The following is a 19,726-nucleotide window of genomic DNA, read 5'->3' as shown; positions in this document are numbered from 1 at the left end:
GTTTTAAATAAACACTTAAATTAAGAGGTAACAGTTTCTTTTTTTTTTTTTTTTTTCTTATTCTGCTGCTGCTAGTATGCTAGACGATACGAAGTAGCGCTCTCTGGTAGGGAACTGCTGAATCACTTGTCATTCCACTTAGGCCTGTATCCACCTGCTGGCGAGAAGTAGAAACAAATCAAACGCCAGCTTTTAAAGTCCATATCCACGATGTAGAAACCACAGGCTGCCACATGAAGGAAACGCATGCTCATAACAAGCACGGAATTACGAGCTGCTATTGGTTGCAAAGCTAGAGGAGTGACGCATTATACTGGTGGGTGGAACTACAAATTTCAAATGTAAAATATTTGAAAACATTTACGAGGGTACAAGCTCAGATCGGGTTAAATTCAGTTTGGACGAATTATTTTGGAATTTTTTGGATAGGCTCAGCCTTAGAGCCTTAATGGACGCTTCGCCGCTGGTGTCACAAGAGAATGTTGAAAATTAGGTGATATGATAAGGTACGTAATGATGATGTTCCCCGCAAAATCGGCGAGGAAAGAAATATTAGGAAACCACTGACAAGAAGAAGGGACAGGATGATATGACATCTGTTAAGACATCGGGGAACAACATCCATGGTACTAGAGGGAGCTGTAGAGGAAGGCAGAGGCTGGAGCACAGGCAGCAAGTAATTGAGGACGTAGGTTGCAGTTGCTACTCTGATACGGATTGATTTGCACAGGAGTTTAATTCGTGGTTGACCATGTCAGAACCAGTCAAAAGACTGCTGACTCAAAAAAATTAGCAATGTTCGAAGTTTTTCCTTCACTTTTATTGTAAAAATTTGCTAATTCAAAAATTTCACGACTCTATGTCAACGGGAATCACCCTTTAATTTGCGAGTATCAAAATATGTGACATTCCTAGCCGTATATTTTGACTGCACTGTCATAGACGGTTACAAGTGCTACACCGCCAAAGCACTATAGACCCAGCTATGAGACATAAATTTCAAATTGATACGTCTACCCGTTCTTGAGACTATGGAATCTTTACACGCGAACTGACAGACTCGACAGACCATTGGACGGTTCGATAGCAAATAACATTTTTTTGTGAAACAATTACAAATTTCCGATTTTCGGATTTTTTTCCTTTCGTTGTATTGTGAAATCGTGATTCTTACCTAACTTAACGACTCTAGGCCAAAGGAGAGTACCTTATATGTTTTAATGAGTGAGTTTGCGAGTGGAAAAGTAAGTGATATTAATGGCCATATCTCTGATAGCATTCACTTAGAATCTTACATTTATTGGTTAATATGTCTACCCGTTCCTGAGAAAATGGGGCTTCAACAGAGAGATGGATAGACAGAAAGTCGGATAGCAAATTAAAAAATTTCGTGCGATATAATTACAAATTAACAATCTTCGGATTTTTCCTTTACTTATGCTGTGAAATCTTGCTTCTTGCCAAATACAATGATTCCAGGTCAACGGAAAACACGCCATACGTTTTGATAAGTGATTTTTCCAGTGTCAAAACATGTGTCAAAAATTGTCGTATCTTTTAAGTGCATTGACTTAGAAGCTTTAATTTTTTACACCTCCGAGACGCTAGATCGTAGTATGTGACACGAATTTTTAAGCTGATAAGTCTATCCGTTCTGAGAAAAAGAGTTTTGAAGAGTCGGACAGATAGACAGAGAAACAGTGACAAATCGACAAAAAAGTGGTCCTATATGGGCCCCTTTTTACTGAATCAGTTACGGAAGCCCAAAAGGTGGCACGATGATACATATAGCTGTGACACTGCGGTAATTATTAATTTTAGCCAAATACATAGATGAATGCAGGGAAAGGAAACAAAAACTTAGAGGTATGCCAATGACAGTGCAATTGTGTCAGAGACGACGAAGGACTTGGATGAGCAGTTGAACGCACCGGATATCAACATCAACTAAAGTGAAACAAGGATAAAAGAATATCATCGAATTAAATCAGGTGTTAAAAGCAGTTAATGAGTTTTGCTAACTGAGCAGCATAATCCTTTATGATGGCCTAAGTAGAGATAATATGAAATGCAGCTTGGCAATAGAAAGAAATAGTTTCTCAAAAATAAACATTTGTTAACAGGAATATAATTTTTTCAGTATTTATTACACCAGTCTGAGTTGCAAACAGTCACAACTGATACTTATTTTCGATCGCATCTAGTGATCACCTTCCGATATGATTAATTACGAGCTGCGAAAAGTCACTGTTCTTTAGAAGGAACATAGTCACAGCTGTAAACTAAAGGTAACAGCACAATAGCAAGCTTGTGGCATTTTTGTAAAGTTCTAGATGTTTTGGAATATTGTAAAAAGTGTGCTGTTGTTCTGTCACCTTGAATTTACAGCACTGCCTGTTTAAACGAATTTTTACTTTTCACAACCAGTGGTTAATCAGATCTGAAAATGACCATTACATGTGATCGAAACTAATTATCAGCTGTAACTATGTGCTGGTGAGAATGGTATAATTAATATTAAAAAAATTAAAAACAATTGATCACTCTCTCAGGAAATATGGTATCCGTTACTATAAAATTAAATATTAGGAAATCTTTTTTGGGCGTATATGCATAGAGTATACGCTTTTCTGGAAATTAAAACTGGCCGATAAACAGTTTTAAAAAAGCGCATAAAAGCATTTGAAATATGGTCTTACAGAAGAATGCTGAAGATTAGGTAGCTAGTTGAGGGTATATTGATTCGAAATGAGGAAAAAAATGGTACAACTTGCAATTAAAAAAAGGATTAGTAGATAAGTAACATAATGACGCATCAGGGAGTAGGTTAGTAAGATTAGTGTGTGGAATGTGGGTAAATATTTTAGGGGGAGACCAGGCCTGAATACAGTAAGAAGGTGAAAATGGGCGGAGGCTGTAGTAGTTATTCAGAGATGAGGGGGCTTGCACAGGGTAGACTAGCGTGGAGAGGTGCATCAGACCAGTCGTACGACTGAAGACTACAGCAACATGCCGACACTACCTAATGGTTTCTGCTGAGTAGTTGCTCTTCTAATCAGTAGCCCATATGAGCCAACCACCTGTGTCTTTATCTGCGGGTACACGTACTTTAGGTACTCGTGCTACACTGGGCTCTATTTTAAAAAGAATAGCACGGTGTAGTTATAGGGTCGAGCCGCGCACATCTGTTTTCGTGCCCTGCAGGTAATAACCTGTAGTGATGATCCTGCAGTAAAATAATCCATGCATTGTCTAGGATTTCGAGTTAACGAAATACACAGAATAAACGAATAATTTAATAATCATGGTCCTGCTCTAACGTCTGTGATTGATTTACATGACAGAGAATTATTTGGAATAAGGTTTATTCAAGAAACGACATCTAACTTAAAAGGGAAGTGGTCCTACGATGTTCTTTTAAAATACAGACAGGAAATACACTTCATGTTTTCGCGGCGTAAAGACTGTTAAATAAAATTTTTGGCGTGCAGCTGCATAAATTCAGTTTCTTCTCCAAATATTTCGGCTGAAATGAGCGGGCCGAGGTGACTAATGCACCAGTGGTTGCTCCTTCTTTTTGAACTCGAGAACCGAAACACTGCGTATTTGGGCAAAGATACACAAGGTGGCAGAGAAGTTGATAGCTTCAGCTTGGACAAATCATGGAATCCGGCAGTTTCTGTAATTGAATCACAAAGACGTCGCGACAGTACTCTTCTCCGTGACACATCGATATCACAGTAAAGATCGACTGCGCAGCCATAGATTTAATTTACATGCACGTGTTACACCTATTTGCCACCTATCAACGTCTGGCGCCTTGTGTATCTTTGGCCGCAGACGCAGTGGTTCGGTCTTCGAGTTCAAATGGACGGAGCAAGTGCTGGAGCGTTAGTCACCTCGGCTCACTCTGAAGATGGCTGGACGGTATTCAGCCGAAATATTAGAAGAAGAAACTGAATTTATGGGGCTACACGCCCGAAATTTTATGGAACAGAAAATATACTTACCAAATTCAGCGAAGTTATTTCAGCGCATTACAAGAACGGTAGCAAAATCCCCAAACTAAATAGACATGAAAGATACGCGAAAACTAAGTTCATTTCGTAATCAGCATACACGAAATATTCAACAGTTTAAAAATAATTCGAAGTTCGACATGATAATTCTCAGAAATGGTAACTCATATTCTGTCTATCCTCAGTTCTGTAATAGAAGCAAAAAACAAAAAGTTTCCTACTCTGGGGCACATTCAGATCTATCGTGAATCTCTTCGAAAGTTACAGTACTATAGCAGCAGTTCCTCTCCAAGAATCATGCATGTTAGCGGCTGGCCTGCCTTGTTCCAGCTCTCGGCACAATGTGTCAAGAGTGGCTCCCTTAAGCTCTTTACTCAAAAAGTCCTAGTCAACACTTCACTCCCATGTGCTCCACAACTGTCTGCTTTTCCACTGACTCAAGACCATCACCCCCAAAAATACTTTTGTCTGATCACTGGACTTAGAGTATTCAGCGCTGGCTGAGCGCCTCCGGCACCGCTATATATATTTACTTAGCCCGTGTTGCTGGAAAATCAAACTTATCAGCGCAAGTGACGTCACGATAAGGAGCGCGTGACGTCTTATCAGCTGTCCTTGGTGCTCTGGCTGCTCCTGGCTCATTTCACTCGCGGCAGCCGCACAGTACACATCCTTATCTATCCCGTGAAATTTTTTTTTTTTAATAAAAACACTAATCCAGCTACTAGGATCTTTGTCTTGTGTGGGTTGCAGTGGTTACGACTCCTGGGGAGGTGGGTGGGGTCTTCTTAACTTAATGATCGCTTAAAAAAGGCTAACGGTCAACAACACGGGCTTTAGATTTACTAAGCCCGTGTTGCCCGAAAATCGTTTTAGGCTATTAGGTTATATTACAACTTTATTAACTTAAAAACTTCAATTTTGTTTTATTATTAATTTCCTGTTCTAGCCTTTTATACTTGTTATGATTCTTCTCGTCTTATGGTACTTTTCTTATCTTATTTAATTTCTTATCAGTAATTGTTATCTTGTTTATTCTTATTAAAGAAGACTACACATTGATCTTGCCAAAAGCCGAGAAGCGATTCTTCTTAGTTTTGTTTGACAACAGGATTATTTGTTCTCTTTCACAAGGCTTATGTTTTCACCTTCAGCTCCCCTAAGCCCACGTACGTTGGTATGTATGCAGGAGGTGCAAACCTTGATTTGACCAGTTTACGCCACTATTGCATCAACCCTACAAATGAAGCAAACTTGAACCAGATCGTAAGCACCGTGTTGCAGGTCGCAGCTCCCTGGGAAAAGAGCTGCCCGTGCTGTGTCGAAAGGCACTCACTGAAGGAAACAAACCTCTGTGCCATACGCTGCCCTGTGTAAACACAAACACTGTGTAACCTCAGTTTAGAACCAGTGTGTGGCTACTGCGTTGAAGGTTTGCAGCGCCCTGGGAAGTGAGCTCCCTTCGCAACTCTCAGAGGTGTCAGCTGAGATAGAAATACATCCCTATCAAGTGCCAACCTCCTCAGTGTCAACGAAATCTCAAATGCAGTCAGATCAGAACTAGAGTGGCCACGATGTTACAGGATTGTGGCACAATGAGAGGCGAGCTACCTTCACGGCGCTCAAGGATGTTGGCTTAAGTGGACAGATCTCCTTGCCATGTGTCGGCCTCCTCAGCCACTGCCTCAGGCTCGGACTACAGCCAGCGTGTGATCACTGTGTTGCAGGGCTGCTGCGCTCTGGGAGGTGAGCTGCCCTCGCGGCGCTGAAAGGCGCCGGCTGAGGCGGACAGACCTCCCTGCCACGAGCCAGCCCCTCCAACCACTGGCTCAACCACTGCCTCCGCCTCACGGGACTCACTGCTGCGCCCTTCACGGTGAGTCACGCCTGTCACATGGGAGCATGCCTGCAGCTTGCTAATGTAATACCAGACAATTCTGACCACTTGGCTGAGTCACATTGTCAGCAGGCACGTGCAATGACATGACACCAGTCATCAGTACTTCCACGATACAAAAAGAAGCGTGACATTTTCGTTGCTAATCTGCTTTACTCGTCAGGTGCTGAGAGTGGGTGTAATACTATTTGTAGCAGTTTTCTACAAGGTTAGCCTCCCTATATTTTATTGGAAGACTTATAGTAGCTACTGGTTTGCGTCTTTCCAGCACGAACCTTAATGAACTAATAATATTGGGCATTTTTTTAAACTGAGACACACCACCAGTTACACCACAACTCCTTCGCGATAAATTTAGGCCGTTGTGCTCAAGAGACCGCAGCTGAACAACAGGAGATCATCTGTCATCTGGAATGCAGCAGCAACACATGGAGAAATTTTTGTGTGCGTGGTACTGCGAATCAATAATATCATTGTCAGGTACACCACCGAATTAACCATTTTATTCAAATTTTAGCCCATTTATTGGCATGGAGCTTCTTTGCAGCTATTTATGTTGGTGATATTCCCACATTGGATCACCGCTATTTCTCCCGTTTCGATAAAACAACTTTGTCAACAGTGCAAGGTCTTTCTTCTCAATAGCCGTTGCGTTTCGCACGGCAGATTAGAAATACGTATCAGACAGATACTCGAACTCGCGACCTTTTCCTTTCACGGGTGGGTGCTCTACCGACTGAGCCACTCAAGCAGAACTCACGACCCGTCCTCACAGCTTTACTTCCGTTTGAGTCTCGTCCCCCTGCCTTCCAAACTTCGTAGAAGCCAAGAAGTTTCATATCACCGCAGAGTCCACTGCAGAATGAAAATTTCATTCGAGTAACACCCCCAAGGCTATGACGGAGCCATATCTGCGCAATGTCCCTTCTTCCAGGAGTGCTAGTGTTGCAAGTTTCTACGAGTCGGAATTACCTGGCAGGCGCTTGGCCTAGCTCATTTCAATCGTTGCAGAACACACTACGACTGCTGTTTCTTGCTTTCTACTCGACTACAGTATTGATGTCATCCAAAGGCCAGCACCGCTAGCACACTGACCACGAGCTGCTAATGACATGCACTAAAGCACTGCTAGCCAAGCCAATCTATACTGTTCGTCTCAATTGCTCTTAGAAAATTTTTAGTACAAAAGGGCCTTTGTTGTTGATTTTAGTTTAAATGTGTGACTGAAAACGTTAATTCATTGGGAAAAGGTTCTGTAAAAGTAACAGAAATCGATTTAACCATAAAATATTTTTATTTAATTTATTTCTTAATAAGAGCAACTGTAATGAAATTTGATCAGTTCCGTTCTTGGCCATCTTAATGTTTATACTGGGGATAGTACACTGAGGAACCCTGTTTAGTTTCAGTATGGCGCGTGCGTAAGGTATCCAATTGGTAGTAACGTAAAATTCTCTTCCCTATGATTCATCCAATTGATTAGTAGAACCTACTTCAAACTTGTGGCCACAATTATTAATGAATGAGCCGGTTTCACAACTGACCGGGGCCCTTATCAATTGGGACGTCAGTCTCCAGTTATATATTGCATGGAATCCCTTTTGAGACGCATTCGTGCTCCTTATAGCTGGCGTGTCTCTATGCTCTTAACGAGTGGAGACTAGCGATCTGACAACAGTTAGGAGAGCTTTCACCACGGACTGTTATCGGAGCAGCGCACATCTTGCAGCAGAAGCGCGTAAGTTAAAGCAACGTATACGCGGTACACATTCGCTGGAGAGGGAGTTCAGTGTACTGTTGCCGGTATACAACCGAAGATGGCCTGAATACTGTGCCGAAATATCGTAACTGTAAGTTACTGACATCCAACAGTTTGTTGAGAATTTCATGTAAAAATCTATATACTGCTATAAAAGTAATATTTCTAGAACTAACACACCTAACCATTTTATTTGATGTTGAATGCAACTACTGCACTCAAGTACAATTACCATAGTTAAAAATTTTATTGAAATAGTTTCGTAGGCCATATTGTATATTAAAACCATTACCACACAAATAGTTTCCTGTAATGGGCCTAAGAGTTTGATTACTTCAACCACGTGCAGTCGTCAAAACACAAAACCTCGTGGCATCAAGAGTCGGGAAAGATTTCTTTGAATGCTGCTTATGTACCGGATTCCATAATGGACGTTTACTTTCCTGAGGTAGTTGCAAGAGAACAGAGCCACACAATTTTGTCTTCTTCTTGCTTTTCGTTTTAAAATCGTCATACACTGATATAATGACATCATGACGAAATACAGAGCCTTGTACTTCATTATTCGTGGAGCACTTAGACAAGTAACACTGCGCTAAGCAGCCATATTCATGTTACTTAAGAGCGAGATCATCATTTTCTTTAATTTATGGTCTCAACCTAAAACGGTTCTTCCATTCCTGTATCACAGAAAAAGAGGAAGCTGTTCATGAAATTATCACAGATATAAGGAGTTGAACGTATATTACAAAATCTTATGTCGGTATTTTACTACAACATTATTGTTCTAGAAAACTAAAATATCTTGATATTTTGATAGAACTTATAGTCCAGTCGAACGGTCAGAAAAAAGCCTGTACCTTGCAAAAGGTGGGGTAGAGGATTTTATTTTTTTAACTCGTTTACATTGTTGGAAAGGTTAGAAAACCAAGTGTTGCCAACAAAATTTCTCTTGGGAAAACTTTCTGCAGTCAAAAAACTTCGAAAATTTCGGACTTTTTAAGTTTTTTTCGAAATATCTCAGTTTCATTTGCTCCTATCGCTTTGACGTCTATTTTCTCTTTTAAAGAGCACAAAATTCTCTACAAATGTGATTCTTACAATTTTTTTCTACTCCCAGTATCTAAGGCGCTACAGCACGCCAAAAACTACCAATTTTTCAAATGTTGAGCAAAGTGGCAAATTACCTAATTTTTGAACACTGTTATTTCAGTTTCTATTTGTGCAGTATATACATATTACACATCATGTTATTCATTGGAATTTACCATCTCACTCTGCTGCAAGGCCAGGACAAACAGCATCATATGTCATTGTAGCAGAAGATGTTGAGCTGCTTGTGCTCATGACCGGTTTGGGGCAAGGCATTGAAAACTTATTTTTCTTAAAGCCAGGAAGAGTAAATGCAGAAGATAAGTGGTTTTCCACTACATCTTACAAGTTTGACAGTGAATATATTCTGTTCACTCACGCTTTTAGCGGATGTGATACAACATCCGCTTTTTTTGGTCAAGGAAAAATTAAGTGCTGCAATGTTGTTGCGAAAAATGAACACCTAACCTCAACGCTTTGCACGTTCAATAAACCACATGCTACCCGTGAAGAAAAAATAACAGCAACAGAACAGGTTACTATCGCATTGTATAGTGGAGGTGTCAGCAGTTCCCACACACTAGACCATTTGCGGTACCAGCTATTCGCCAAGTCTGACACAAAAAGCAAACTGAATCTTGCACGGTTGCCACCTACACAAGATGCTGCTCGACATCATTCGTTGCGGACTTACCAACAAGTCCAAAGTTGGATGGGAAACTGGAAACCTCCTGAGAAATGGGGCTGGAATCACAGTGACCACGGTCCAATACCCGATATAATGAGCCAAGATCCAGCACCTGAAGCACTTCTTCACATTGTTTCATGCTCATGCAAGCTGAACTGTGGCGGAGAGTGCTCCTGCAGATAAGCGGGTTTGAAATGTTTTTCAATTTGCAGGAAATGTATTGGGGTCAACTGTGAAAACGTGCCAAATTTTTTATATGAGGGCAATGAAGAAGATGTTATGGAGGATGTCGAGGAAACCGCTGACGAAATCAACGAACTTGCTGAGGCTGACTCGCTGATTAAAGAAGAGGTCAATCTGGGATCAAATCTACGTACAGACCCTGAATCCGTGACTCAAGGTATTTCTGGTGACACTGAGGAACCTGGCCCATCAAAACGTTGGAAGTGATGCTCATATCCACCTCAAGTGCGCTAAAGTGCGATATTACAAGTACTACACACCTGGAACTGTCAACAGTTTTTAGTAACTGAGAATGCAGTTTATTGTAATAAAGCTACCTATTTTTAATGTCAACTGTGTGGCTTTTATACACAAGAATAATTACGTACCTAATTAGGTTGCTTGTTGCAGCTAATAATAGTTGTTTCCTGAGACAATTTATTTTGTGTGCGTGTGTATGTGTGTGTGTGTGTGTGTGTGTGTGGGTGTGTGTGTGTGTGTCTATGTCTCTTAATGATGTATTTTTGTATTTATAGTTTTACAAATACCAGGGCTGAGGTGGCCCATAGTGAACTTCAGGTAGTGATGTAAGAACCACAATAGTTGGGTGCCCAGCAATCCTCATGTTGCACACAGAGAAATTGAATACCTGAAAGTGAGGTGGTAAATTCCAACATATAACATGATGTATAATGTATTTATACTACACAAGCAGAAACTTAAAAAAATAGTGTTCAAAAATAAGGTATCTTGCCACTATGCTCAAAATTTGAAAAATTGGTATTTTTTGAGGCGCTGTAGCGCCTAAGATATTGGGAGTAGAAAAAATGGCAAGAATCAAATTTGTAGAGAATTTTGTGCTCTTTAAAAAAGAAACTAGCCGTCACAGCGATAGGAGCAAATGAAACTGAGATATTTTGAAAAAACTGAAAAAAAGCCGAAATTTTCCAAGTTCTTTGACTGCAGAAAGTTTTCCCAAGCGAAATTTTGTTGGAGAAACTCAGTTTTATAATCTTTCCAACCATATCAACGAGTTGAAAAAATAAACTCTTCTACCCCACCTTTTGCAAGGTATATTTGCTATTTGACTGGACTATTATAGGAATTTGTGCTCATGACGATCGAGATTTCGTAATTTCCCTTGTATAACATTAAGGGTATGAAATTTTCAATGATAAAATCCGCTACAGCTATAAAAATTATTTATTTCTAAAAAGGTAAGCGTTACCCGGTTTCAGGAGATGTGTCCCATTTTCAGGTGCATTTGATAAATTTTAGACGAATGGTGGAACCTATTCATAAGGTTAACATAAACGACAACGTAGCCTGCCATTTGCTTGTTTACAACGCAAGAGTCGATTCTGACCGACTTGCTATTAAATTTAAAATACCTCTCGGATTCTTTTGCGGGGAGTTGGAACCGCAACATTAACACGTCTTTTCAGCTGCCTTCTGATGCCATTAAAAATTATATAATTCTACTTAAAAAACGTATTTCCTTCAGTATCGCGAGCGATACAAGAGTAAAGACACTTTTTACATACAAAAAAGATGGCGATAGTGTATTATAATTTGCTGTAAAGCTCATTTCGATACCTGGAACCGTTAAAGGAATAAAAACGGTGGTACGTCAAACGTGACTCACCTTGTACATTGCACTGTGCGATCGTATAGCGCCTGCGAAGTATTAGTCACGTTAATGCAGTTAAGAAATAAAACACATTGTTAGGTGTCAGGCAAATCCAACACCTTCCATGAAAACCCTGACATGATAAGCAAATCCAGTAGTATGTCACATAGCTTCGAATAAATCGTGACATTAAATTAACCAAAGTAATATGAGTAATGAGTGAGCAAATGGAATACCACAGAGTAACACAAGAATGCCTAAATGCATGTTATACCTTCCCACCGTGAGACAGACGCAGTTCCGAGGGAGAAACGAGAACAGAAGCCGAGAGCAGAACCGTGTTAATCTATAAGGCCCTACGATAAGGGACGGACTGGACACCCACGTCGACAGCTAACCACTAGGACCATCCCAACTGCAAGTTTTAGCGTGAGACTTTTTCGCGTCTCTGTTACGATAGGACCACCCCCCAGCCCATGTTAAAAGCTAGAGCCCTCCAGAAGAACAGTATAGCTCTTACGATAACACAAAAAGAGCTACACCACCCGCAAAATTTAGCGTGAGACTTTTTCGCGTCTCTGTTAGGTTAGTACCACCCCCAGCCCATGTTAAAAGATAGAGCCCTTCAGAAGAACAGTATAGATCTTACGATAACGCTAAAAGGACCACACCAGCTGCAAGCTTTAGCATGAGACTTTTTCGCGTCTGTTACGTTGCAAACTATAAAAACATTGCCCCACCACGAAAAGTATAACGTTTCTCATTGGATAGACAGAATTTTTGTAGGTGGAGCTTAAGGTTAACATTGAGACCCTGATTGGTCAGATGAAAACACAGCCAGATAGTTTTTTAAACCAACTTCGGTAAATTGTAGTAAGGAGAAGTTAGGAGGAGTTGCTTCCTAGACAGCAAGGTGAGCGGAGCTGCGCTGCCCGCCACCCCTTGACGAACGCCGACAAGGTAATGAACGCACGCTATGCTGCATAACAGCGCATAAAGCTTCACTCAGAACTGCAGAAGTCTCATCTGTTACACCCCCTTTTTGCGTAATACAAGTGTCGATCGTCAATTAAAGCTCATGGTGTTCACATTTGCCACTTGAAGTAAAAATCTGAAACTCGATGATTTTTCTGTTATATAGTTATTGAGAAACCACATCAGCCACTGTAATTTACAAGTTAGATAAGTAATTAAAGATAATTGAGGGTCACTGTAGACCATTTTGATAGTTTTCTCTCTTTTGAAACTTAATTTAAACCTAGATTATAGATGTGATATGGCATAGGTCATCCTTCGATCCATTGTAGAACTTGGAAACCCACTCAGGAAATATTCATTCACATTTTTGTTGAATGCAGTTGGTTTTAACCATCCTGTATTAAAACATTTCCTTTTATCAATAGTGCAATTCATAAACAATGTTTTGTGAGTAGAATAAAATTTCAAATAGTAAACTTAACTGCTTTTTCGACGTTATTTTATCAGCTAACTAAAAATAGGAAAGCCTTGAAACGCAATAGGACCCACCAATCTGGTAGAATTATTACAACAAATTACGGAAATCATGACAAGGCAAAATAAAGACATAGCGAACCAAATTCAAATTCAGAATGCAGAAACCACGAGGCAAATGCGTGAGATTAAAGAACAAAACAAAAAAATTCAGTTACACCCAAGTCATATTGAAGACGAGGCAAAAGAATCTCGAGAAGTGATAGGAAGCTTAATAACAGGTCACAATCAATTGAGAACAGACATTGACAAGGTGCAAGAGGACGTACAAGCATTGCATAATGACATTCAGGACGAGATCAAAACTTTACGTAACAACACCCAGGGAGAAGTCAAGAAACTAGAGAAACAGATAGACCAAATTACTAGACAAGCAACAAGTACAGCGCGTGAAATTGTTGAAAACAGTGTTTTACACAAACGTATCACAAAAGCAGCGCTGAAAAGATATGATAACCGCATAGTCAAAATAGAAGCGCAAACGAAGCGACAATTTCATAAATTGCGAACAGAATTGTTGCAAACCATTGAAGAGCGTAGTGAACAGGATCGAACAAGCACAGAGTCTGCAACCACATCCGTATCTGTAACAGCACCGGAAAAACAAGCAATTAACGAAGATGTCATGCATTTGCGATTCCTATCACAGGCGGAAAGTAACATACGTGACAATGGAAAGCCAGGTCGCGAAGAGTACAGTGGAACGCATCCAGCTACACGTTCACAACCGATGGAAGAAAATTATTGCCTACCACTCTAACGATACTACGCAAGGGTAGGCGAAAGTTACAGTGGACAATATTCAGTGGATCTACCACAACCGGAAAGAACGACGGGAGAAATGATCAGAAACAAAAGTGGCGAATAATCGCGAATTTCATATGGAACTATGACGAAGTACGACAACGATCATTTCCTCACAGAAAATTTCAACACTTTCGAGAAGGAAACTCATTACATCCACGAACTTTTATTGATCAATTTCGAGTGGGATTACCAGAACATCGGACGTTAGCACACAAATTAGACTTTATATGTGCACACATGTCAGGAATAGTCTCAGAAACCATGCAGATTGTTGCAGCGACATGCCGATCGTACGAAGATTTCAGAGAGAAGTTTCTCTCACGATATTGGTCCAGCGAAGCACAGAACAGAGTGAAGTACGAATTATTACAGAACCCATATTTTGAAAATTTAGGAGAGAAGAGTACCGTGAAATTTTTCGAATTAATGGCAAAGAAAAGTCAATGCTTAGATGTACCATACAGTGACGGAGAGTTGATTAAATTATGCACAATGAAGCTACCATTGAAATACCAGCAATCATTAGTAGGTCGCGGAGGCAATGACGTCGAAGCATTTAAAGGTATTGTAAGGGAACTAGAGTTCATATTTTCGGAAGATGACGCAAGAAAAAGACGAAGCGCACGTGAAAACGAAAGCAAAAAGCAGTGGAATCCGCAAAACACAGTACGAAGAAACAATAATTACGAACCATGTGATAACTTCGCACCAAGAAACGACAACAGATTTCAACAAAGAACCGGTTATGGATTTAGAAGAGAATATGGCAATAACTATAATTCACCCAGGAACGGCAACAACTATTACAGAGGGAATAACGACAACCGGAACGGGTACTGGAGAACCAATAGAAACCACTATCAACAATCTGAACAAGAAAAGAGACTACAGATAGAAGAGGTGGAGGTAATACCACCAAACCCCGATAAACGTCCGAATTGACAGCTAAGCGCCCATGCCAAAGAGAATGACGCACCGACCCAGGACAATTGCAGCACCTTGAACAGAGTAGTAAAAATCTTTTCACGAGAAGAGAAGAAGGAAGAAATAAATCCGCAGGGACCAGATGAAAACGAAGACAAGGAAATAACAATATCCTGTTGGGACGAAATTGATTGGGAGAATACTGACGAGGAAGACGAATTACCAGAGGCATGCACAATGAATGTAGGAGGAAAGGACGAAGTAATGAGTATTGCAGAGCTATTTGAGATGGAAACCAGGGAAAGCGAATTCAATAAGGATAATGCGCAGTCGACAGAAGTTGAAAATAAGTTACGAGTGGGCACACAACCCAACGTATATAATGAAGGAAGGTATGAAGCGATAATTAAAGCATTTATATGCGATTATGTGGAAGCAGCGACGAAGAAGGAGAAGATAGACGAGGATGAGGAAAAAGTAGAGGATGTTGAAGAAAGCGTAAATGATGGAGGAAATAGGGAAGAGGAAATAAAAGAGAGAGAAGTAGCAGTCGAATCTTATCCTGCAGAAAGTACGAATTCAGAAGGGAAACTCCTAAAAAGACTAATGTATGATTCAGTGGAGGATTCGTTGAGGCAGGAAGAAGAAGAACAGAACCAACCCTTTCAAATTCAATCAATTGTGAAGGCCATGGTAAAGCATATCCCAATCAATATTGTAATTGATAGCGGAAGTGAACTGACTGCGATCTCAGAAAATTTATTCATGCAGTTTAATGCCAATGAGGAATTGCCAGTTCTGAAAACACGTATGATTAAAGTAAGAGGTCCTATTAGAAACAATGGTGTGGAAGTTACGAGACAAACAAGGTTAACTCTTTCGTGCCAAGGTCAAAAGATCGAAGCCAACTTTGTGATTATACCCAAACTAACTGTAGATTTGATTATGGGTGCAGATTTTTTAAATGAGAGACGAGCGATAATAGATATGGGGAAAGGTAGCGTAACATTGGGGAATGTCACACTTCTCTTTGATCAAAAGCTAAAATTAAAAGAAATACCAGTTATAAACAAACAATTAAGAATGACGCGAGATAAAGAGGATGAAGAATTATAATGGTATGCACAAAAGGGGGAATCGCCTCAACTCACGTTAGAAGTCCATAAAGAAATCGACGAAAAATTGCAAGAAGTTCAAGATATTTCGGGACACAGTAAAAGAGAATTAGAGGGTATTTTACGAGATAAAGCAGAGGTATTTTTACCTAAGACTGGCAGTATTAAGCACTTTCAGTACAAGTTTGAAGAAAAACAGCACAAACCATTTAGAGTGCCACCCTATACAATCCCATTAACCTACAGGAATAAAGTATTCCAGGAGATACCTAAAATGTTAGATGACGATATTATTGAACCAGCTACCTCCACATATAACAGCCTGCTCCATATTGTACAAAAACGAGATGGGAGCATCAGGTTAGTGCTTGATTCTAGACAGATCAACACAATCATATTCACTGAGACAGATCGCCCAGAAAAATTAGAGGAATTGATACAAAACTTCCACGGTGCTAAGATATTTTCATCAATTGATTTACGGAGTAGTTTCTGGCAAATAGAATTGGCCCCAGAATGAATGTAGAAAATTTACAGAATTTATCGTACTCGGTAGATGTTATCAGTTTAAACGATTGCCATTTGGTTTAAACATATCATCAGCAGCGTTTATTAGGGGATTTAATACTGTACTCAGTCCTGAAATTTTACAAAAATTTACTTGTGATGTTGATGATGTGATTATAGCAGAACCTCTTGGGAACAACACAACGACACATTAAATCAGTTGTTACAGATTATAAAAGAGCATGCGGTCACAGTAAATATAACAAAATCCAAATTTGGAAGGCGAGAGGTCAAATTTCTAGGACACATAATTTCCAAGAAAGGGGTAATGCCCGACACAGAAAAACTAACGGCAATCAAAGAGTTCTGTACTCCACATAATAAGAAAACTCTCAGAGGATTTCTAGGTCTCACCGGATTCTATAAAAAATTAATTTGGATCGACTCTCTCGCAACACCACGCCTATGTGCATTGACTGGAAAAAACACGCCATGGGTATGGGATCAACAAGCCAAAGAAGAATTTTTAAAAGTGAAAAACGCACTAACAACAGCACCGATTTTAGCACATCCTTATCTAACACAAAATTTTTGAATGGCCACTGATAGCGCGAAAACAGGTTTAGGAGTTGTTTTATTCCAAGAATACGAACAGGCAGGACTGAGATCATATAGAACAATTGCATTTGCCAGTCGAGTACTCACAAAAAGCGAGAAAAACTATTCAGTCACGGAACTGGAAGCATTGGCCATTGTATGGGGCTTCCAACGCTTTCGATACTTCCTATTCGGAAGAAAAACAAAAGTATACACTGACCACAAAGCATTAGAATTTCTGTTATCCGCCAAACTAACTCATGGGAGGTTAGCCAGATGGATGTTAATAATACAAGAATTTGACTTTACTATTACACACACACTAGGACCAGCGAATGTATTAGCAGATGCTTTATCACGATGTCCACAGGGTGCATCCAATAACATAGGTTTGGAAGCAGCAGAAGACCAGTTTACAATGTACTTTATGAAACAAGTACCTTTCGAAAACTACATTACGACAACATTGAAAAACATAGGCAAAGAACAGGACAAGGATCCCGAAATACTAGGAATCAAACACAAGTAGAGAAGTAAGGATTTTCCAGACATTCGACAGCACTATCTCGTAAAAAACAATGTTTTATTTTTTTAGACGAAATGTTGCAACGAATGAATGGTTCATTTATATCCCAGATGAACTAATTAATAAGTCCATATGGTATACACATTTAAGTAATGGCAACTTTGGACCAAAGAAATGCTTTTTAAAAATTAATCAAACAAGCCATTTTCCTAATATGGAAAGACTAAATAGAACAGTGTTAGTCAAATGCAAAAAATGTATGAGGGCTAAATATGTCACTTTCCAAACCAAACCACCTATGTTTCCAATAATCCCTAAAAGATTAAAACATATAGCTGCAACAGATTTGATGGGGCCCCTCCCATGCACAAAAAATGGATATATTTTTATATTTGTCGTTTCGGAACTTACTTCTAAATATGTTACCTTGACACCATTAAAACGGGCAACAGGTCTTTCTATAAGTAAAGCATTTAGACAAGATTTTCTCAGACAAGTAGGTCGAGTGGAACGAATAATTTCGGATAATGGCCCACAATACAAGTCAGTGCAATGGCAGAACACGTTAAAAAACACAAAATAAAACCCATCTACATATCTAAGTACAAACCTAGCGTAAATCCAGCAGATCGATCTATGAAGGACATAGGCACTTTATGCCAATTATATGCAGGCAAAAGACACAACACTTGGGATATTTACCTTAAAGATTTTCAAGAAGTAATAAATGAAATGCCACATAGCGCTACACTACTACCTCCAGTTACTGTACTTAAAAATATTGAACCCCCAAACATAACCAGAGAAAATGTTAGAATTCCTATTGTACCACATAGACAGCACAAACAAGAAATAGCAACAGCACTCTCCAACATCAGAAAGGCAGCCATTAAAAGAAAAGAAAGAGGAGATAGAATAGCAATTAAAAGAACATTCTCAGTAGGCCAGAAAGTATTTGTAAAAACACACCATCTCTCCAGCAAACAGAAGCACAAAATACATAAGTTTTACGCTGCATACAAAGGACCTGTCATAATTAGCCGAATTGCTCATGATAATGCTGTGGAACTAATGAAGCCAAAAACAGGCAAAATCTTAGGACTTCACCATGTGAGTCATATCAAAAAGTTTGAAGATTAATTTTATTACTGGTAAATAATCAGCACAATATTTCAAGATTATGTTGCAGAGAAGATCGTCAGGAGAAAGAAGAATGAAGAGAGAGGAAGGTGGGAAAGAGAAAGTAGTTTCAATAAAAACAAAAACAAAAATAACACCAATAGTACCATAAATTAGGGTGAAGGGATAAAACGTAGATAGTCTAACAGCGTGAAATACTAAAATGCCATACACCGTGGCACTACACAAAAAATAAAAAGTAAACGAATTTGAGGATTTTTGTAGAAGTTAAGACTCAAAATACCTTAGAATTGTAACATGGAAAGGGCGCCAAAATTTGTAAAGCTTTTTAAGAAGGCGTAAAAAACATGTAGGTACTAGACATATGTTAGATGATTATAAGTAAAACTTTTTGTAAGAACCATTGTAAGAACTCCAGCAAGGACAAGATGCAACGATCCACTAGTTGCAACGAGAGAAGTATCAAGAAAGAAAAGGACGTAATAAGCAAGACACAATTCCTACAAGGCAGAAGTGTCTAGAGAAAGGAAAGGACAGCGAGACCAACAGAAGGTATCGAAAGCGGGCAATAAAGTTGCCCGCTAGGCGGAACCCTGCTGGGACGGAACACAGAGCTGCACAGTGGCAGAGCCCTGTAGAGACGTGACGGGATGCCGAACGCCGAACGCCGGAAAGGTCTCCGAACGCCCCCACTCAGCGGAGCGAGCAAAAAACGGCCCGACGAGAAGACCACTTGGGCAAGCCACCACTGGCAAAAAAATACGTGTAAAAGTCACACTACTGCTATTAAACAGCATGCTGATGCACGAAACTGAAGAAAACTTTCACAAAGTAGAAATGACACACCCAAACAATTTATCAAACTGTTACTAAGAGGATAACTTCAAAGCGACTAGTTATCAATAAATATTTCCATATCCTGCCCAGAGAAGAACCAAGAATCAAGTAAGAAGCAGAGAAAAAGCAAGAAGAACAGAAATTGAAGATTTTCAAGATTGAGACCAAGAGAGAAGATGGATGAAGAATAGATGACATACCTTCCCAAATCCCTATCCTATTGTAAACTAGTCGTCTGCGAAGTATTACAACGAAAAACGATCGCTTTCAGCGACACATAATGATGACTTTCACGCATACAGAGCCAGTAAACCACGAGAAATTGCACTCACAGCTCCATTCCATTATGGGACCTCCACAACAGCAACACACACTTGCAAAGCCAAGAAAGAATGACGAATGAAGCTGTACATCAAATACTTGCCCACATCCATCTCGCTCAAATCCATCACCT

The 19,726-nt window shown here is 39.8% G+C and overlaps 1 protein-coding gene across 1 annotated transcript in view; it reads left to right on the top strand.

The window, feature by feature from the left end:
• LOC126473905 (dopamine receptor 1) overlaps positions 1-19,726 on the top strand; it is a 1,120,871-nt gene that overhangs the window by 536,944 nt on the left and 564,201 nt on the right. The window contains exon 2 of the mRNA XM_050101248.1: positions 5,747-5,895. The gene's annotated coding sequence lies outside the window, so the exon portion shown is untranslated. The remainder of the gene's footprint in view (positions 1-5,746; positions 5,896-19,726) is intronic.

This window comes from Schistocerca serialis, chromosome 4 (genome assembly GCF_023864345.2).
Source record: "Schistocerca serialis cubense isolate TAMUIC-IGC-003099 chromosome 4, iqSchSeri2.2, whole genome shotgun sequence".
Classification (NCBI taxonomy): Eukaryota; Metazoa; Arthropoda; class Insecta; order Orthoptera; family Acrididae; genus Schistocerca; species Schistocerca serialis.
Note: the sequence above shows the minus strand (reverse complement) of the source record. Positions and strands in the feature narration are given on the sequence as shown.